A 22940-nucleotide genomic window follows, 5' to 3' on the forward strand; every position below is an offset into this window, starting at 1 on the left:
TCTTTCTGCTCCTTTTTTCTTACTCAGACTACCAGGATTAGGGTGGTGCCAAACTAATCATTCACATGGAGTAGTTTAGTAATCACACGCCCTTAACCCCAGCATCACACATTTCAGATTTAAGTACCTCTGATAAAGAAAGTCCCAGACCCGAGTTTGATCCCTGTTACCAAAAAAAAAAAAAAAAAAAAAAAAGAAAGTCCTGCCTCACCTGCATGAGGCTTTGGGAGGACATCTAAACACAAACCATCACAGTAGGGCACTACACTTGCCTCGGGTAGCTTTTCCTGAGCTTTAGGGGGCATTTCACAGTGGATCCTAGGCTTCTTTTGTCCCTTACTGCCATATGTAAACAACAAACTGGCTTTATATAACACGTTGCTTGTGAATGTGTTCTGTTTCAGATAAGTGGATAACTAGTGCACAGTGAACTTGTTTCACCATAAGAAACCGAGAACTAGATCAACTGTAGGGAAGGTAGCCAAAGGTAGGATTATGTTTTAAAATCCACATTTGAGGGAAGGTTTCAAAAAGTAGCTTTCGATAACCAGGCATACTTTGATGATTGAGATGTTGGGATTCAAAACCTGGCTTCTGAAATCCACTTGGTACCATCAGGGAAAAGATATTAAACTATTTTGTGGGAGGTGATTTGAGACCTGCTGGCTTGGTCTTACCTTATCAACCACAATGCTGAATGTCTGTTTCAGGAGTTGCCATGGATTGAAAATATGCCCTATCTAAAAATACTTTATAAATGTCTTATCCTCTAAGACTAGACTTGCTCTTAAGATACTTTGCACATCCTAAAAAGATTGATAGAGTAGATTATGAATGTGTGCCTTGAGAATATCATATTTTAATTTTACTGAATCAGATTCAATTTAGTAAAGCAACGTGGGCTGAAAATCATTCCAGTAAACTCCCAGATTTAGTGAACAGATAACCCCTCTCATCAATAAAGGAGGTCTTAACTGTAAATCTTGTGCTTGTAATAAGAGAACTATAGTAAATTCACAGGGCTCAGTAGCTATGGCAACTGCAGATTTCAGTCAATACCCTTTGATCTTCAACATTAGATAGTCATGTCTGGTTGCTACACATAATCCTTTTCCCCAAAGAGGTCAATATATTCTTGCTGAAATACTTCAAAGTGTTCTAGTCCCTAGAAATGCCTAGGGCCTTTATATTAGTTATTCCCATCTTTGTTCAATAGTTCACTTGAAAAGTTATATGATATTTTTGCAAATACAAGCACACACAAATCTACATAGATAATATAACTCCTGCCCATGTACAAGTTCCTTTGTAGAGAAGATGATTGCTGAATATATATGCATATGAATACAAATCTAATATATACAGACATATAAATAGAACCACACCTGAACATGAAAAGCTGAGGAAAATAGTACTAGTTTTTTAAATAACAAAAACATATTTTAGATAATGACCTTAAAACAATTGATGACAATTATAATGTTATTATCATTAATATTGATTTAGATAACAATGACATGCATTTGAATAATTCTAATTAACAAAAATAATGAGGCATAAAAATAAGGCAGTAAAAGTATGTATCTGAACTTGCTTGTTACTCATTCTATTTTCATCTAATTAATCAATAAATATTTTATCGAATTCTCATTTTATGAGAGGTATTTCTAAGCCTTGTGGAGTAAATATGTAATCTCTATTTAGGGGATAAGGGTCACCTAAAAAGATGATATATACAGACAAATATGGTAAGATGAAATGCAAATTGAAGACCTTGGGTCCTAGAAAGAAGTGGTATCTTTATGTGGGAAAGGTCAGAGAGGACTTCAAGTAAGAGGTGGCATCTTATCTGGTTATAGAATATATGGAAAATATCAACAATGCTGAGTGGCAGCTACTCCCATGCTGGTCATCTCAGAGGAGGGTTAGTGTGCATAAAGTAGAAGTGGAAGCTAGGAATGGAAGCTCTCCTAGAAGTCTGGAAGTTGAAGCTCTTGGCAGCCAGTGGAGTGGCCACAACTTCTAGGTTGTAGAGTGGGCTTCTGACAAGGGAATCTTGGGCAATCATATCATCATATTTTAGAAAAGACAAGACATAAAATTTTAGACCCAGGGAACTATAATGCCATCACAAAAACCAAAAGATAGAAATAAAATATTTTTCAGTATTTTATCCTATAATTAGAATTCTAAAAAATAAAAGGTGAGAAATCTTTTTCTCATCTTGAAATGTTGAAACATTTTGATAGGTAACATAGAAGAAAGTAGATGTGTCTTCCTGTTCATGAAAATAATTTTTAGTAATAGTTCATTAAAACTTCAGCTCTCTTTTTTAAAAAAATGAGATAGTATTTGATGCAAAAGGGAGGTGAGGAAGGAGGATATAGGGATGTCTGTGGGAAAAACTTTCCAAGGGACTGAGCCTAGAGTGTGCGTGGGACATCCAAGGGTCCAAGGAGACCAGTGTAGCTGGAGCAGGAAAGAAAAGGAGAGGACAGAAGTTGTAGGGCTTGCTAGGTAATTATGAAGACCAGATTTTCCTTTGAAAGATGCCAGGATAGGAGGAGAAGAGGGCCATTAGGGGCCTTGCTTTTTAACAGGATCACTTTGGCTGTTGTATGATAAGCAGGAGACCAGTTAGGAGGCTACTGAGTGAAGGTAGGCATGAGATGGCAGTGGCTGAATTGGGGCAGTACTGAAGGCAGGTATTACATTTCTGTACAGAAATCTTGGATATTTTTTGGAAAGAAAGTGACTTGATTTGCTGGTGAACTATAGGGAGATGTGAAAAAAGCACTCAAGGCTAATACCAAGTTTTTGTTTTAATTAATTATTTTTTTGCCTGAGAGACTGAAAGGAAGATACTAACAATAAATGAGAAATTTTGATGAGGAAAAGTGTGAGTGGGCCACGTTGCCAGAGGGAATAAGAGTTTCAGGCGTGAGCGTGATAAGGTTGACATAATTGTTGCTGGATGTAGCCAATGAGCTGTTGGATAGAGGAGTGTTAAAACTGATCTTGATTCAGCAATATGAAGGTCATTGGTGATCTTAGGTAGAACAAGTAGCGTGGTGTGGTCTGATTATGGTGAACTTGGGAAATCTCACTGGATAAATAAGTGATGACTTTTGAACTCTCTTTTTCTTTTCTTTTTCAAAATTTTAACTCCTGGGTATATTATGTTTCTAAAAATTAAATTACCATTATATTTTCTGTAACTGATCATTGCTTTTCAAACTCTCTTTTTCAACTATTAAGAATTTATGAATTTATCCACATAAAGTAGGAAGTTTTAACAAGCAAAAATTATGTCATTTGGGAAGATATTGGTCAAAGCACAGAAACCTTCAGTTTCACAAGGCATAAGTTCTTGGGTATAATAGATAGTGTGATGACTACATCTAATAATATATTTAAATTTAATAAGAATAGATATTAAAGATTCTCAACACACACGTGAGTTGATGGATGTGTTATTTTACTTGATCGTGTGACCCTTATAATGTATATTTACATAAAATCCTTACATTATACAAGTTAAACTTATATTATTTCATCAATTATACCTCAGTAAAGCTGGAGAAAATTATACATGCAAGTTTGACCAAAGATCATAGCTTAATAATAAGCAGATTGATATTTGCTCTCCCTAAACAGTTTTGTGAGTCTCTTATGCCTGCAAGTGGTTAATAAATGATTGTTATGGTTTGGGTCTTAAATGACTTGCAAAAGCCATGTACTAAAAGATTTGACTCCTGCTGATGGCAGAGCTGCTGAGGCCTCCTGGGAGAAAGGAGGTCACTGGGACATGGCCTTGAAGGATTTAGTGAACTCCAGACTCTTCCTCCTCTTCCCTCTCTCTCTCCCCCTCCCTCCCTCCTTCCCTCCCTCCCTTCTAGATCACCTCTATGCCAGCAGATTTCCTCTGCCATCCCCTTCCACCATCATGTGCCTTGTCTCACCACAGGCCCCCAAACAGCACTGTCAAGTGAAAATGGACTGAAACTATGAGCCAAAACAAATCTTTTCTCCTTAAAATTGTTTCTCCTAGGTCTTTTGTCACAGCAATAGAAAGGTAGCATAATGTTCATAAGGAATTCGTGGCAAGTTACTTTGTAGTAGTTTTTTCCTGGTGTTGCGGATTGAATCAGGGCCTCACACATGCTGGGCAAGTGCTCTAAAACTGAGCTACAACCTCAGACTAGCTAATTAGTTTTTGTCTTTTTCAGACTAAATGTCTGAATCTTCAACCACAAAGATAAGTATGGGGAAAATATTAATCAGATGTAGGATAGACAGTGAGTAGGGAGAAATTTATTTACTACTTGCTTATGAGTAGCAAGGCAACCTTAGTTAGACTCTTTCGCAACAAAACCTGACATCCTGACCTTAATCAGAAATGAAGTAGAAGATGCCCTTGGTAAAACCTGAAATAGTCACATATGTATAATTTGTATACATATGCATACCTATAAACACACTCGTGTATATGTGCCATGGTTTGGAGATGGATTGAGTGTGTTTCTCAGGGGTTCATGTGCTTGGTCAGCAGTGTGGTGTGAAAGGTAGTGGAGCCATTAAGAGGTAAGGCTTAGTGGCATGTGATTAGGTCACCACTGATGTAATTATCATGGGTACCCAGTTAGCTTCTGTGAAAAAATTGGTTATAAAAAAATCTTAATTTCTCTGGCTTTCTGCCTCACCATGTCATCTGTCCCTGTTGCATATGCTCTGGTCATGATGTCAATCACCATGTTGTGAAGCAACCCAGAGGGCTTTCACCAGAGGCTGAACAGACACTGGCACTATTTGTAAACCTTCAGAACTATGAGCTAAATGAACTTCTTTTTATTATAAAGTGCTTAGGCTCAGGTATTTTATTATAGTAACAGAAAACCAACCATTACAGTATATGTATGTATATCTAACTAGGATACTCAATGAACAGAAGCTTATATTTGAATGTTAAAATTCAAATAAGACTATGAAATTCAAGTAAGACTATGAAAAGTGAATTAAGTAAGACTATGAAAAGAGAATACATTAAATAACTCAAATAAATCTTAAAGATATTATTCACTCCATGCACACCAGGGAAACCCTAAACACCAGAATACATGGAGTTGAAGCAGGGTTGACATTTTATTTGGTAAGGAAGAAAGAGGAGTATATACTCTGTGGTTTGGCTAGCATAGTGGTTTTTGTCTTTAATTGCTGTGAAACTTTCAGTTGGAGATTGTTCTAGTTTTCATGCCCATGGTTCAGTATTGTTGTTGCACTCTCATTTGATAACTGTCAGAGAATGCTTTCAGAGTGCTGTTTTTGCAAGCCTTGTGGTTTGTTGGTTAGTCATGGTTCAGAGGTAGGTGAAGTAGCAAAAAAAAAAAAATGTGTGGTTGAGTGGGGAGAGTAAAAAGAGCCAGGGATGAGGGTCAAAGACAAAGGAGAAATTGAGAATCTTCTATCATCTCTGCTTCACTTATTTTATAAGATGTCATCATTTACATTTTCTGTTAATGTCTAACGAAGAAGCACACATAAGCAATGTTATGCACAGTTTTTTAAAAGATGAAATTAAATTTTAATGTGTTCTTACTAGATATTTATTGCATTCCTTGTTATTCTACTACAAACACTTCTAGATGAAATGGCTAGAGGTCAGTGAAAGGAGCACCACTCTTTTACTTCCATATAGTTTGGATAAAAACAAATGATTCTTACTATGTTGGATTAAAACTTTATTATAGAGCATTCATTTTTCTTTCTTTTCTTTTTTTTAATACCTAGGGTTTTTGATTCCTTAAATATCCCCACCATTGTATATTCTCATGAGTTAAAATGTACTCTCGACCAGTGCAAATGCAAATGTGCTGAAGAAGGGCAACACACAAAGTGTTTAGCAGTCAAACACTTTGCTAAGAATGTATTTATCTAATTGTTATCTTATCTCTTTATTTCCAAATTGTTATCTTCTAATATAAAAGACGTTTACTATTACTTGGGTGGTGGTTACTGGAAGCCAACTTATTCTGATGAGGGCCGAGGAGTGGAAGGAGGTAGCTTTAATAAAACAGAAAAAAAGGAGTTCAGTGCTGGAAAAGGAAGGTCAAAAGGCACAGAAAGAGGAAAGAGATCATTTTGGAAATTTTTTGCTTACTTTGTGCATAGGCTTGTAATTTTATTTTTATAATAAATTTTATTTACATGAAAGGAAAAAACCCTTTCTCTAAATCTCCATAACATTAACTATACTTTTGGTCACATGTTGCTTGAATTTAAGGAATTATCTTGCTTTGACAATAAAAATCACACCCTCCTCTCTCAGAGAGACACCTGATTTAATGTCACTTGGAGGCTGACACTCCTATGTTGGCCATAATCATAATTCTTTTCTGTTCTAAACTTGTTTATTTTCTTTGAATTTACCACAATTCCATCTATAACCACTATGTGAGCATCTTCTTATGCTAGGTAGTACTAAGCCAGTTACAGGAGACACAAAAATCATTGTATAGAAAATTCCACCACTTTTTAAAATACTATTTGGGAATACAGACAATTGGGCGGCTCCATGAGCAGCATGTCCCTTGCACGGCAGTCCTGTGGTCTGACCAGAGACCAGGGTACTTTCCAACTTTCAGGAGGAGACTAAGATTCCATATCTCAAAAAAGTGCAAATTCAGAGAATTTTGTCACATTCCTAGAACTCCCATAGATGACCTCCTAAGCCCCCTGCTATGGACCAGATATTTTGAAAGAAAGCTGAAAATTGCTATGACTAGTAGGAAACTCATATTTTGATTTATCCTGAGCAACTAAAAAGAGGATTTGAGTTGCATTTCCCTATCCCTATATGTTTCCACTGAAAAATATTAAAAACATATAGTGGCAAAAACACATAAGTAGCTGAAGTTTAACTCAGCTAATGCTCAGAATAAGTTCCTGTTTATTAGTCTGATCTCCCATCCTGGAGACATCCTAGCTTGCTTGCTTCTTTTCTTCCCTCTTTCCCTCCCACTCCGTCTCCTCGTCCTCCTGCTCTTCCTATTCCTCCTCCTTCTGCTCCTCTTCCCTCTCCCCAATATGTTTTTCTGTTTTAGTTACTTTTCTGTCATTGCTGAGCCAAAATACCCAACATCCACTGTTAAAAGGGAAAGGTTTATATAGCTCACAATTTGTACAGGTTTCAGTCCATAATTGGCTGGCTCCAAGGCAGGGTGGATTGACAGGCTTCACAGAGCAGAACAGTTCATGGCACCCACAAAGTAGCAAAAAAGCAACAAGGGACCTTAACAGCTTCTTTCTACCCCTTCGGTCTTACCCAGACTACTTAGGGTGGGTAGCACTCACACTCCGAATACTAATGCCCTTGAACCTAGCATTGCACCATGGATCAATTCCAGCTTTACACTCTCTAGATTCCACCACCTCTGAAAAAGCCCCACCTAAAACTTCATGAGGCTTTGAGGGGACATCTAGACCCAAGCCATAACATTTCACCCCTCGCCCCTCAATGACTCATGCATCTCCCTTTATGCAAAGGGCATTTAGTCCTTCTCCAAGAGCTGCCAAAGTCCCAAAAGTTTCAGCACTGCTGAAAAGTCCAAGTCCAGAGTCTCCTCTGAGATTTAAGGCCAACTCTTAGCTGCAGGGCCCTGCACACATGAAAAGAAAGTTAAACGCTTCCAACATTCAATGGCACAAAAAGCTACAAACAGGGATACAAAGGAACGGGATCAAAGCAAGTCCAAAATCCCGCAAAGCAAACCTTAAATCCCACCATTCCACTTCTAGCATCTCTGTCAATTTGTGGGAAATTGTGAACTCCAAAGAGCTTGAGTGGCTCTGCCCCTACAGCACTTCCAGCGGTAGACGTTCCCATGGCTTCTCTCTAGGGCTGGCACTGCTCTGGCCTAGCAGTTTTCCTCAGATCATCCATGCTTCTGCCTTCTCCAAACTTCTGTTGTCTGCACTGCACCCTCAGCTTTACACAGCTGCACACACTGCCCTCTCAGGGCCACGCTGCCTGCCTCCCAGGCCTCTTCTGAAATCTGGGCAGAAGCCTTCCTGACCCCACGACTCTTGCATTCTGTATGCATCTAAAACCAGCACCACGAGGATGATGCCAAGGTCTGCTGTCAGTTTGATCAGTAGCCAGGCTTCATTCTCTCTTGGCTGTAGGAGTCCAGATGCTATGAACCAAATTCTGATGAACAACTGCCCTAGGCCACTGCCGTTCTGAAACATGGTGCTCCGGGGCTGTCTTCTCAAAGCAGTCTTCACCTTTGCAGTTTTGAAGGTGGCGTCCTGCTGCTTCTTATAGTGCCCTTACACCATCTTTTCTATTCTTTTGGTCCTTCTCAGTAATCAGTATCTGCTCTGCTCTATCTTTGAAGCCCACAGCCTTACTGGAGCTTCCTTTCTGGCCAAGCACAAAACATTTTAAATCATTCTGCTGGCCTCTTTCCTCAACATAAATCTGGCTAAAATCCCCCAACTGTAGCCATGTCACCGCCTCAACATTAGACCATCTTGAAATTTCTTCTGCCAGATTGATTAGTCCACTACCCTTAATCTCAGTCTCAGGCAAAGTCTCTGGACATGAGCAAACTCCAGATAAACTTTCTACCAAGGCATACCACACATCATCTGGAGTCCAACAGCCAATGGTGTCCTTTCTAGGAGAAACCTCCCAAGCCTCATCTTTACCTGCAGGATTTCTGAAGCCTTCAGAGTTCTGACCAGAATATTCCATAGAGTACAACATAACACATTCCACCTCTTCTTTTTCATCTGCCATCTGTGAACCTTTCCAAGCTCTTTCCACAGTCCAATCCCAAACGCTCCTAAACCACATGGGGAGGTGTAGTCATAGCAATGGTCCCACTCCTGGTACCAAATTCTGTCTTATATACTTTTCTCTTTTTGCTGAGACAAAATAGACAACATTCAAAGTTAAAAGGAAAAGGTTTATATAGCTCACAGTTTGTAGAGGTTTCAATCCATAATTGGCTGGCTCCAAGGCAGTGTGGCTTGGCAGAGGGGCATCACAGAGGACAACAGTTCATGGCACCCACAAGGTAGCAAAAGTAACAAGGGACCTTAACAGCATCTCTCTGCCCTTTTTGTCTTATCCAGACTACTTAGGACGGGTAGCACTCACATGCTTAATCCTAGTGCCCTTGATCTTAGCATTGCACCATGAATCAATTCCAGCATCACACACTCTAGATCCAGTCACCTCTGAAAATGCCCCACTTATGACTGCCTGAGGCTTTGGGGGGGCATCTACACACAAGCCATAACACTCTCTCTGTTCTTTATTTTTGTTTTACTGTTTGTATCCACTTGTTGCTGTGGCCTTTTGAGAAACCTTGCTTAAACTAAGTGAGCTGATAGATACGTAATGGAAAATTTATTTAAAAACTATTTGTAGCCACTATTTGTACCCCTACTATTTGTAGAGGTATGGTATATTTTATCACAATAGAGTAATAAATCTATAATGCTACTCTTCTCTTCTGTCTGTTGGGAGAGAAAAATTTGTAATAAGATCTTCCCTGGGGTCACCCTTCTCCAAATGTGAGGATACGGTCGATTCAAACTCTGCTATATTGTTTTATAGCAAGTACAATGTCTTCAGGATTTTTGAAGATATATTTGTGCTGATCACCTACGATTCTAGTTTTTTGCTTTTGTTGAACTTTCATTACTCTATGTCTTGAAGCTGTTCCCTTATCTCTTGCCATGGCTTCCAGTCCAACGTGGGAGCATTTATTTTGTGTCCTCCTTATCTGCACTCATCAGAAGCAGTGGTGTGTGTGAGACATTCACTGAGACTTAGGGTTATATAGCAAAGGGAAAGGGCATTAAAAAAACATATAACTTAAAATTGGGTATTAGATTTCTCTGCCTCTAAAATGTCTTCAGCCTATTTTTTTTTTTTTTTTTTTTTGTAAATCAAGCTCTCTTTTTATGTTGTTTTGACCTCTTTTTACTTCACTTTGTGTCCCAAGCAGCACCAACAAATAATTGTTTAAAATGCAGGAGAGTGTAGCTCTCTTCAACCTAGAAGATGGTCTGTACTGGTACAAAATCTATGCAAACTTGAAAACAATGCATATTCTGTTGTTGGGCAGAGTGCTTTGTAAATGTCAATATGGGTTAAGTTTGACAATGTTTTTTAAGTCTTTTATGTCCTTGTCTTTTACCTACTTGTTTTGTGAATTATTTATTGGAAGTGGCAAAATGTCTGACTACAATGTTGGATTTGTTTATCTCCTCTAATGGGTTTATGAAGTTTTCCTCATGTGCTTTGAAGCACTACTCTTAGGTGGAGAAATGTTTGAGATTCTTATGTGCTCTTAATCCCCCTTTACCTTTAGGATATTATCATTTTTAGTCCTGTAACATTTGTAGATTTAGCATCTCCTTCGGAATTGGCTTTTTTTCTTAATGACATTATATATTTTTTGATGATCAAATGCTTTTTATTTGTTTACAAAGAGATTTGCTATGTTTATAGACTATTCTTAGCACAGAATTTTATGGTAGGCACTTTTAATTTAATCTCTGGTTTCCTATTACGTCCCCTTATTTATTGACACTTTTTAAAATGTTACTTTAATTATTTATACATGTAGTACTTTTCTTAGATTTTATAATCAACTCTTCTGTACCTTTACACTGTGTCCTTTCCATGAAATCTCTAATCAACTTCTCTATAGAAAATAAGCAGAATGCAGAAGTTTTTAGATGCCATGCTCCCTGGTTTTAGTGAGGTATATCTTCAGATACTCTTCTCAGGCCATTTCATACTTTTTAACCCTGAACTTCTTTTCTTGTCACTTTCTTGACTCTTTTTAGAGGATTTTAATCATTTTTCTCCCCTTTCTCTACTCCAGCCTAGGATTGGGGGGCATTTCCTAATATGGAGTTGGGAGATAAGCAAAGATTAGCCTCCTCATCATGCCTTTCTTCTCATTGGTGTGGACACCCTCTTTCCCTTCTCTGTGTTTCTGTGATACCTTCCTACATAGACATGTCTACTTTATGACAGTTAACATCCCATAATTCATCATTTGCTTACTTGTTTGCACTACTCAGTAAGCAACATAGTTTTTAAAGATCTTTTAGAGAAGTTTTAGTTTAGCAGGAAAATTGAGTGGAAAATACAGAAGGTTGTCATTACACCCCCTGCCCCTACACATGCACAACCTTCTGTGCTATCAACTTCCTACACCACAGAGGTGCACTTGTTACAGTGGATGGACTTACATTAATAAAACATCATCCAAAACGCACTGGTTTATTGTAGGGTTCATTTTTTAATGTACATTTTGTGGATTTGGAGAAACATATTCTATATATTGATCACAGAGTAGTTTCATTGCCTAGAAATCTGTGCTCAAACTATCTCTGTCTCTTTTTCCCCCTGGAAACCACTGATATATATATTTTTTATTGTCCCCATAGTTTTGCCTTTTTCAGGATGTTACACAAGTGGAATACTATAATATATAGCCTTTTCAGATTGGCTTCTTTCATATAATAATATGCACTTTATGTGCCTCCATGTTTTTTCATAGCTTGATAGCTCATTTCATGCTAATATTATAATTTAGATATAAACTACAGTTTATCAATTTACCAACTGAAGGATGTCTTGGTTTTATTCAAACTCTTACAATTTTGAATAAAGCTAAGCATTCATGTGCAGGTTTTTTTCTGAATGTCAGTTTTCATCTCATTGGAATAAATACCAAGAAGCATGATTGCTGGATTGTATGTCAAGAGTATGTGGTCTGTAAGAAACTGCCACATGGTCTTCCAAAGTGGCTCTACTTTGCATTTCCACCAGTGATAAACAAGACCTCCTGCAACACCAACAGCTTCATGAGCATTTTACACTGTCAGTGTTTTGGATTTTGGCTAGTTTAATAGGTTTGTAGTGGCAGGTCATTGCTTTAACTTGCATTTTCCTAAAGACACATGCACTAGAAAATATTTTCATGTGCTTTATTGTCGTCTGAGTGCCCTCTTGGATAAGGTGTCAGGTCTTTTGACATTTCTAGATTGGGATGTTTGTTTTCTTGTTGAGTTTTAAGAATTCTCTGTATAGTTGATAATAGCCCTTTGTCAGATGTGTTTTTGCAAATATTATCTCCAAGTTTATAGCTTGTCTTATTTTCTTGACATTGTCTTTCATAATTTTTAGTTTTAATGAAGTCAGCTTATCAATTATTTCATGTATGACAGTTTTTAAGGGAAATAATTTTTTCAAACTCTTGACCTTGCACTTGTGAGGCAGGTGCCAGAACCACTGAACTAAATCCCTGGCCCAAGAATGTTATATTTTTATTTCTATTTCTTGCCTTTGGCACAGTGACAGTACATTTTAGGTGCTCAGTATTGAATGAATGAGAGAACTAGTCCCTTTTTCCGGATCACCCAGATTCTTACATTAAAAGAATATAATGAACTTAAAAATCTCTATTTTTTTCCTTGTTTTTCAATTCTAGGAAATGTACCCGAGGGTGATTTATTACTGAGCTACACTCCCCAGCCCTTTTTACTTATTTTGATGCAGGGTCTCACTAAGTTGATAAGGCAGAACTTGAACTTGTGATTCTCCTGCCTCAGACTCCCTAATCTGGTGTGGCTGAATTTTGAGGATTTGTTTGTTTTTCTTCAGAGATTTTTCTCATTTTTTATTATTCAAAACATACATCTAGATATCAAAGCTCCAAATTACATTCACATGGCATTATTAACTGAAATCTATTCTCTAAATCTTTATAATGTGTTACTATAAGTATCAAAAAGGATGAAGGCATAATAATTAATCATAAAATATTTTGAGTGTATGCTGTTACTGATTTATTTCTAAATAGAACCATAAGCCTTGCTAATTATCTTGTGATTGAACCCAGTGAGCATGAATATTATCTATTGAAAATGAAATATTATTCAAGATAAAGATTATGTTATAGGGATTGAGTTTTAAATATTATTCAAGATAAAGATTGTTATAGGGTTTGTGTTTTGAACACTCGTATGTGTGTTCACAAGTTTAAAACTTAAATCCCAATTAATAAATAGCCTAATAAATAGTATATAAATTAGCTTTAAAATTCAAGATATATGCTTTCTGAATATGTATAGTATAAAACTTTTTATTTATGACACCATTAATTAAAAATGTATGAAGACTTAAAAAGGGAGCATCCAAATACAATTTTGTTTTAATTTTAAGCCTTTTCTCAGCACAAAATGCAACCTAAGTAATTATCAAGACATATAATTGAAATTATAAGAACAAATAATTTCAACCTCTGTATTTCTGGAAATTCACTAAGAGGCAATATTAGCTTTTGCTTACATTGCAATTCCTTAACAAATTGTAATATTTCTAACTTTTATTCATGTGTGCATTTGAACTTTTTCTGAATTTCTTGATTCCTTTATATGATTTGCATTTTACAGCTTTTTCCAAATATAAATTTTGATACTATTGTTTATTGTCACTAAAAGAATAAAAGACATAGATATGTGCTTGTATGGTATTTTCCTTCATTTGTTGAACATTTTATACATATTAAGTATGGCGGAATGTGTGAGAACACATGGTACAAAGATGAATTCAAGTGTCTCATATTTACTTTCCGTATAATAATATCTAGTAATCTGACAGGGACCAGGACCATTCTGTGCAAGTAACTATGATAACGGGAAGAAGTTGAGAATCCTCAAGCAACACAATGGAATAAACCTGGGGTCAATTAATAAGTACTTTGGAATTAAGGTAATGAATAATGTTTAAAGATGTTGCATCTTATTTCTTATAAATGGCTTTATTTTAAAAGAGAGCATACACTACTCAAAAGTAAACTCCTTCACATAAGCAAAATTTATTAACAACAGAAACTGACTCTTTTGCAACTACTAACCAATTTTTACTTCCCTGAAATCTTATTAAATGATTCATATAATTTTACTGACAGTATTGAACCTTTTTGGTAACTATTGTGATTATTAGTCATCAGAGGCTAATGAAATATAGCAATTTCCATACTTTACACTAAATAGACATAATAGACATAAACTAGTCTACTCTTGGAGTTCTGATCTCTGCTTTCTAAAGCTGTTTTTATTCCTTCCTCTTCTTTTCATGTTTCTCTTTATCTGTAATCATAGTTTGCTGCCATTATTATACTTGTCTCAAAATGAGATCCTCTCTGAATCAAGCTTATTACTTATAATTTACTCTTGGGAAGTAAACTAGTAAAGCAAGCTCGTTGGATGCTTCTAAAGTAGGAGTTAATAGAATCTGATTAGGATTTTCGTAAGGGTAAAATGTCTGAGCTTTAATGGTTATTTTTAGTAGTTAATAAGTAATGGATTATAAATTATTTATTTGCATTTGCTAAATTTAATATTTAGTTTTATATATGATGCTATCATTATAACTTGCCTGCTCAATATTTATAAAATGACCCATAGAAATGTTTTTTGTGAAAATATAATAGCACATTTACAAGTCTGTCACATGACATTTTTTCCATTTCAAAAATTATGAACAATTTCTAGTCATTATATTGGTACACATCAAAGCTGGTATTAATAACTCCAAGTACATTAAAATATTAGACCAGGTTTGGGCAGGTTAAAAGTTAGCAGCATTGTGGTTGAAAAATTGTCTCATTTCAAATTTATGGGGCTAAAAATACCATGTGGAATTCAGTCAGTTCTCCCCCTTAGCCATGATCGAAGCTGCCATTAGTAGTGCAAAGTCTGGAGCAAGAGACTTTTACTGCTGAGTTCCTCTAAAGCAGGTATTATGGTGGGGGTTAGTTGTCTGCATACCTTAGTGCCCACATAGAGTTCTTTCACTTGAAAACCAGAGCAGGATGTCTGCTAGCTCACAATGAGCTGTTGTTGACTTCAATTTTTTGGCTGATGTAAAAGTTTTCTGACTGTTGAATCATAATGTTCAATTACATGTGTTTCTTTTTTCCTCCCAAGTAGATTGTTATGGCTTGTATCTAGGTGTCCCAGCGGAGCCTCATGAGGTCACAGGTGGGGCTTTTCAGAGGTGGGTAGATCTAGGGTGTGTGCTTCTGGGATCAAGGATCTGATACTGGGGTTGATTCATGCTAGAATTAAGGCTCCCTTGCCTTAAGGGTGGGTATCCTGAATAAGATATAAGGAACAGAGTTTCCCTGCTTGTTGCTTTGCTACTTTGTTGCTTTTCTACTTTCTGCCCACTATGAACTGTTTCTTCTCTGCAATGCCCCTCTGTCATGCCATCCTGCCTTGGAGCCACCCAATTATGGACTGAAACCTCTACAAACTGTGAGCCAAATAAAACTTTCCTCCTTTAACTTTAGGTGTCAAGTATTTTGTCTCAGCTATAAGAAAAAGTAACTAAGACATAGATATTTTTGAAGTTTTGATTATCACAATACATTTCTATTTTTCTACGTTGCAATGGCTCCTATCTTGTCCAATCATAAAATGCTAATTTTTCCCCAGGGCTTAAGTCTGAGCCTTTATATTTTAGTTTAAGTCTTAGGTGATCCAACCAATTAAAACTGGCATCACTTATCCATCATTTCTTGGGATTTCCAGTTTCACCATTCTGAATTTCAGATCCATTACTCAACTGCTTTTGGGATTTCTGTTTCTTTTTCAAATTCCATATATTAAAAACTAAACTCATAGTGTTCTCCTCCCTAGTCTGCTTCTCTGCTCCTCAGTAGGATTCCAGCTAATTAGTAATTCAGCCCTCAAAGCTGGGATATTTCTTTACTAAACTCTTTTTTTTTTTACTAAACTCTTTTCTTTACTAAACTCTTTGGTACTGGGGATCAAACTCGGGTCCTTGCACTTGAGCAGCAGGCAGCGAACCACTGAGCTAAATCCCTGGCCCTCTTTACTAAACTTTTGACATCACTCACCCCCACCCCACCCCCGCTCTCAAAAAATACACCCTGAGTCTTGACTCCACAAACCCAATAAATATGTTTTAAAATCTATCTAGTTTTTACAAAACTAACATGAATAATGGCCTGAATTATCTTTGGATATTGCTGCAACTTCCTCATCTCCCTACTTTGAGATTTAACCTTCTTTGATAAATATTTTCTATATAATTCTCTTTCTCTAGTTTTAAATTTTTAAAAACTTTTAGGTAAATTGACATATGACAAGTTGCATGGGTTTAAAGCATACAAATTATGACATGTATACGCAAATGAAATAACAACCAAAAAAGTAAACACATATATTATTCACATAAGTTTTCTCCAGCTTCTTCATAATCTTCCATTTTACTTCTATCCACCTCATCAATCCCCAGGTAATCATTAATCTGTTCTTCTGTCAGTATAGGTTATTTTGGACCTTCTAGAATTTTATATAAATATAATCATAGGCTATATATTCTTTTTGGTCTAAGTCTGTTCACAGCCCTAATTATTTTACCATTCTCCCATGTTGTTTATATATCAATAGCTCATTCCTTTTTATTGTTGAGCAATATTCTATTGTTTGAATATACCACAGCTTTGATTATACTTTTTTCTGTTGATGGACAATAGAGTTGTTTCTATCTTTTTGTTACAAAAAAGCTGCTATGAACATTCACACATTGTACACAAAGTACACATTTTTCTAAGGATATTTGCTTTCATCTCTCTTAGTAAATACCTAACAGAGAAATAACGGGATCATATGTAGGTACATGGTTAACCACTCACAAAATTACAAAATTGTTTCTCAGCAATTAAAATTAGACAGCATCATATTCTCACCAACACTCGGTAGGAGAAGTTGTTTTAATTTTAGATATTATATCTGTAGTAGTAACACAGTGTGGTTTTAGATTTCATTTTCCTTAATAATTAATGACATTGAGCATGTCTTCATGTGCTTATTTATCATCGGTACATGTTTGGCAAATATGCCTCTAAATTTTTTTTGTCCATTTTTATTAGTTTTTTATTTTCTTATTTGTGAATGTTGAAAATTCTTTATATATTCTGGATACAATGTTTACACAATATTTGATTTTCAGGTTTATTTTTAGTCAGTGGATTATCTCACCCTTCTATTTTTTCTTATTACTGACATTTTGAAATTTTAAAATACCGTGACTATTTTTACCAAGAATGCCTATTTTTTTTAAAGTCTAGATATTCATTTTTGTCCCAGAAAACGTTCTTATATTACATCTCTAATTTCTATCCCTCTCTCTTGTAAGTATGGTACTCATGTAGTTAAAATATAGGGCCTTCTAAATTTTCCCTCTTACCTTCATATCTTTTCCTTTCTTTTTTCCCCTTTTATATTATTCTGTTTCTTACTTATGAGAGTTTTCCAGCTTGACTTTCATATTTTTAATAATTTTTCTCAGGTTTATTTTCTTATATTCTCTTACTTTTCTATTTTTACAGTCTCCCATTCTTATCTCATGAATGTTAACATTTTATCTTTTTGAAGATATAAAATATAGAAGGCTATTTTGAAATATTTTATTCTTCCTCTATTTATTCCTTTTCCCCTGAGTCCTCCCCTTTTCTGTCTTTTTGCCTCATTTTAAAATATGAGCAGATAGCTAAGTTAGGGATTCCAACACATAAAAGAGGTAGTGAAGCCATAAAAGTTATATTTTGTGTGTATATGTGTTGTGGGGAAAGATGTGTGTCATTTAGTTATAGTTGCTATCATTTACTTTATAGTAGGATAATTAAGGGAGACTTGACCAATTAATTGGGAGATCATAACTGCAACATCTGTAGTTTTTCTCTAGTCTAGCCAATTTCTCTAGAGAAAAGTCCATTTCCCAGAATGAAATGAACCAAACAAGAGAGTTCTCACAATTAAAGATGTAGACTTGCACTGTTCCTCCTGAGTTCTAAATAACATCTCACTCCACCTTTTCCTAAATCATATGCTGCTGATTTTCAAGCTTTTCTACTTTTATTTCCCTGCTGAGTAAACATCTGGTTCTCCTCCGGCTTGGGAACAGAGGTGCCTAGTGATATGAACTAGGAGAGCTGAGATCTGATGGATCCTCCTAAAGGCTTTCAATCAAATGCCTCACTAAACCGCACCATTCTCCCCACCATCTCAGACATGTGAAGTTTACTTGCTGAGTCCAGGGTTCTCTGAGTGAATCAGACTCACTCACATCCTTCTTCACAGGATTTGAGTTTTCTCTGGACTTATTAAATGCGGTTCCATTGATTCTTTCCTTGTCCTATTTTCTCTTTTATTGTCGTTTGATCTCATACTGTGTTTATTACATTGATCATTTTGTGGCGTTTTGGAAAGAATCAATAAAAACTTATGTATTTGAATGTGTCTAAAGGGAAGTCCCTCATATATATCTTTCACACTGTGTGTGACCAGAGTGGTCTTTCTAAAGTGGAACTCTTACAAAATCCTATAACCCCACTACTTAGACCCTCCTCATCTTCCCAGGTCTATAGTCACAATTTCTTTCATGTACATATGTCCCTGCATGCTCTTATCTTTGGTATATTCTGCAGCTCCCCGCTTGTGGGCTGGCACATTTGTGCTCTAATTGGACTAAAACTCTTGCAGTGCTACAGACATGTAACACCTTCATGCTTTTATTTTTCCTGAATATTATTATCCCTGAACCATTTCTCACTGGAACTCAGAGATTACCAAACTCTCAATTAACAACCCTTTCTTTATAGTCCCTCTGTAAGATATTTTTTTCCCATTAAGTTTATTGGTATATTTTAGGTATAAAATACAGTTACATTCATAATTGGGATCTTGTACCATTACATGAGTATCTTGGTTCTTTTTTTCCCCCTTCCCTTGCCCTCCCTTCACCCCCTCCACCATTCCCTATTTGCAAAGACTTTGTTTCCATTTTGTTCCTTTTCTCATATTTTTTCTTTTCCCTTTATTCCTTTCCCCTACCCCTCCCACTTCCCCTGCACCTTTAGATCTTTTCTTCCTGTTACACAATATCAATTATACATTTTTTAAATTACAATATCAAGATCTAGGAGACATTACCACAGATTTTACAGAATTTAAAAGGATATAGAAAGCATATTTCAAAAATCTTTTTTGAAATAAATTTGACAACTTCTAAGAAGTAACTTGGAAGACAAATTAATGAAACTAACTCTGGAGGAAATATAAAATTTGAATAGCACCTATTACAGGAAATATATTCCTAGCTTGAAAACCTACCTATATGACAACAGCAGGCTCATATGCATTTTAACTGATAAATTATATCAAACAATTAAAACAGAAAAAAGAAGGAACACTTCTCCCCTCATTTTAGGAACTCAACATTGTACTAATCCTAAAACTGGATAAAGATAATAGAAGAAAAAAGTATGAACATAGATAGAAATTTGTTTAACAAAACTAACTATTAGAAGTCAGATCTGGCAGGAGGTAGAAAGTGGTTTTGTTATAGGGATGGCAGTGTTGGTTCAGCATTGGAAGATCCACCCCCAAAAGTCATCATTTTAACAGAGGAAAGGAAAAAAACCGTATGATCCTGTCACTCATTGGAGAAAAAGTATTGGACTAAATTCTATAGCTGTTTGTGGTAAAAGCTATCAGTAGACTAGAAGTCGAACAGAAACTTCTCAATGGATTAAAGACATGTACTCCATACTTTCAGCAAGAACACCTTATATGAATGGAGCAGATACAATGCTTTCTCCTTAAGGTGGGGAACAAGGCCAGATATGCTTACTGTTTATCTGTCCATTAAACTTTGAAACCTCAGCCCCACCAAAATAGTCTGGCAATAAAAGGACCCAATTAGGATAGGATTGGCAAGGTAGAAGCAAAATCTTTATATGTAGATGAAATGATCATCTACAGAGAAAATACTAAGAAATCTCTAGAAGCCCCTAGAAGTTGTATTTGAATTTAGCAGGATTAGAAAACACAAGGTATATATAAAAATTCAGGTCTGTGTATACTTGCTATAAATGAAGAATTGGATATTGAAATTTAAAAGTTATGTGGGAGTACAAAGGACCTAGAAAAGTTAAAAAAAAAACAAAAACAAAAACAGTGTTGGAAGACGTTTAGTACCTAATTTTAAGACTTCTTCTAAAGCTACAGGAATCAAGGCAGTGTTGGTATAAGGAAAGATGTATAGATGATTTGAATAAAACAGAGAATCTAGAAATAGAACCACACATATATGGTCCACTGAGTTTTGAAATATTATTTAAGGTTAGCATTTTATAGAATATAAACTCAATTCAAGAGGCGAGGAAGAGATAGTGTTTTCAGCAAATGGCATTAGAACACCTGGTATCTGTATATAAAAAATTAACCTCAATCTTTTATTTCCATACCTGAAAATAACTTGAAGGAATCTATGAACCTAAATATGAAAGCCTAAAAATATAAAATTTTAAGAAGAAATTATAAGGGAAAATGTTTATGAATTCAGGGTAAGCAAGAACTACCTAGGTTACAAAAATATGATGTCTAAAATAAAAAAATTGATAAATGAGATTCCATCAAAATTTACAACTTTAAATGACATCATTAAAATGAAAAGTAGTCCTTAAACAGAACATATTTACAATGCATATAACCTATGATGAGAATATATAAAGAGTTCTTAGAGCTCATTAATAGACAACCCAATTAAAAAGTAGACATAAGAAGATGATAAATAGCCAGTATAGCACAAGGAATGGTGTGCAACTCTAGAATCAGAAAAATACTAATCAGTACAATAACAAGATTGAATTATACACTCACTAGGGAGATGAAGTTAAAAGTTTTAAAAGCCTTGTCATGACTTTTTCTTTTTGTTGGATTCTCCCCCTTTGCATTTAATTTCTTATTGTGCCTGGTGGATTCATTCTGCTGGGTTTCCTGGGGTTGTGATCCTCATTGTCTTTTCCTAGGGTATGGTCTAAAATTTTTTGGAGTGCCGGTTTGATATTCATGAAGTTCCTGAGGTGCTCTTTATAATGAAAGTATCTTATTGTTCCATCAATTTTGAAAGATACTTTTGCAGGGTACATCAATCTGGGTTGGAGGCCGTTTTCCTTTAGGGCTTGAAATACATCACTCCAAGCTCTTCTTGCCTTCAGGATTTGCACTGAGAAGTCTGCTGTGATTCTGATGGGCTTTCCTTTGTATGTGATTTGTTTCTTTTCTCTCACTTCTTGTAGAATTTTGTTCTTCTGTTGGATTTCTGGAATTTTAACAATTATATGCCTATGTGTAGTTTTTTTTGATCAAGGCTATTTGGAGTCCTATATGCCTCACTTATCTGTATGTCAAGTTCTTTTCCCCTCCTTGGGAGGTTTTCTGCCATCACTTCTGTGAAGAGTTTTTTTTATGTCATCTGCACTCTCTGCTGTTTCTTCATTGACTCCAATCAGTCTTATGTTATTCTCCTTTGCATTGTCTAGCAGCTGCTGGATTGATTTCTTATGTTCCTTTACAATTTTAAAGCAGTTTTTCTTTTCCTGGTCACTAATTGCAATTTTTTCTTCTATATCTGAAATTCTGTCCTCACATTGGCTCATTCTGCTGCGTAAGCTTTCAATGGAGGTTTTAATATCCTGGAAATCTGTTTGCATCTGTTTTATGAATTCCATTTGTTTCCTATGTTGGGATTCCATCACGTTCCTCAGATCCTCTGTTTTTTTATCTGTGTCCTCTCTAGATTTATTAATCATGTCTTGCACCATGAGCAAAATCTTTGCTGTTATCTGAGTAATTATTTCTGATTTCATTTTTCCCAGATCCTCTTTTGTTGCCAGTTCAGAGAGTCCAGGTGGTTGAGTATCAGATTGTTCCATCTCGTTTCCCTTTGAGGTTGCTGTAGGTGATCCAGAAGTCTGTTTTTGAAGTTTGTTTATGTGTCTTCTCATTTCCACGGGGTGGGGGGTGCTTCTGGCGCCTGTGCGGCTCACCTTCTCTGCCCTAGGAACTTGGGATGGTGGTGGGGGAGCTTCCTTCCGGGTGCTGGGATCAGCTCAGCTTCTCTGCCCTAGGAGCTTGGGATGGCAGCAGGGGAGCTTCCTTCCTCTGTAAGATATCGAAAATGTTCAGGTGCTTGTAATTTCACACTGACCACACATAAATAGTTATAAATAAAGACTACATATTTTCACAGATATACCCCCAGCAGCTACTATAATACTCGGCATAGAATTGCCAGATCCATAATTAAATTCTGAGGTAAATTTACTTTTATTTATATAGCAGAAAATTAGATGGCAGAATAAACCTAGTAAATGGATGATAACTTTTTAGAGTGGTTGTGTCTCTAGACACAAAGATTAATTAATTTTCAGATTTCTTTAAACTTACTAAATCTACATACTATGGATATAGTTAACCTAACATAAACATCAGTTAATTAACACTTTAAATGAAAGTTTTGTGCTATTTTCTCTTTTATTTAGGTTTAGTTTTTTGAGATAGGATCTCACTAGGTAAAGTAGTATTTGAGGCAGTTTTTTTTTTTTCTTTTTCCCTCTTTTCCCTTCAATGTGTTTTATATATTTCTGACACATTGTGAACTAGATCCCAGATAACCTGCTCTGGTTCAAAGATCAAGCTAATAACTTTGTAGAGCACTTTTGATATAAAGCCTAATATTTATTTGTTTATTTATTTATCTTTTTATTGGTACATTTTAGGTGTACAATATAATGACATTCATCATTGGAGATATGCACTTTTACATATTCTCTTGGGTCTTATTTTTTCCTCCTTCCCCTGCCCTCCCTTCAACCCCTCCATCCCTCCCTCTTTACAAAGGCTTTGTTTCCATTTTTTCATTTTCTCATATTAATTCCATTCCCTTCTTTCCTTTCCCCTACACCTTCCACTTCCCCCTCCCCTTTGCCCCTTTTCTTTCTATTTCACATTATCTATTATACCTTTTG

General features: G+C 35.9%; 1 long non-coding RNA gene across 1 annotated transcript in view; it reads left to right on the plus strand.

Moving 5' to 3' along the window:
- LOC147828423 (uncharacterized) overlaps positions 1 to 22940 on the plus strand; it is a 54725-nt gene that overhangs the window by 11588 nt on the left and 20197 nt on the right. The window contains exon 3 of the long non-coding RNA XR_015450830.1: positions 13694 to 13804. This is a non-coding gene — a long non-coding RNA (uncharacterized LOC147828423). The remainder of the gene's footprint in view (positions 1 to 13693; positions 13805 to 22940) is intronic.

This window comes from Heterocephalus glaber, unplaced genomic scaffold (genome assembly GCF_053883595.1).
Source record: "Heterocephalus glaber isolate CG9 unplaced genomic scaffold, H.glaber_assembly_v1.0 deba00001097, whole genome shotgun sequence".
Classification (NCBI taxonomy): Eukaryota; Metazoa; Chordata; class Mammalia; order Rodentia; family Bathyergidae; genus Heterocephalus; species Heterocephalus glaber.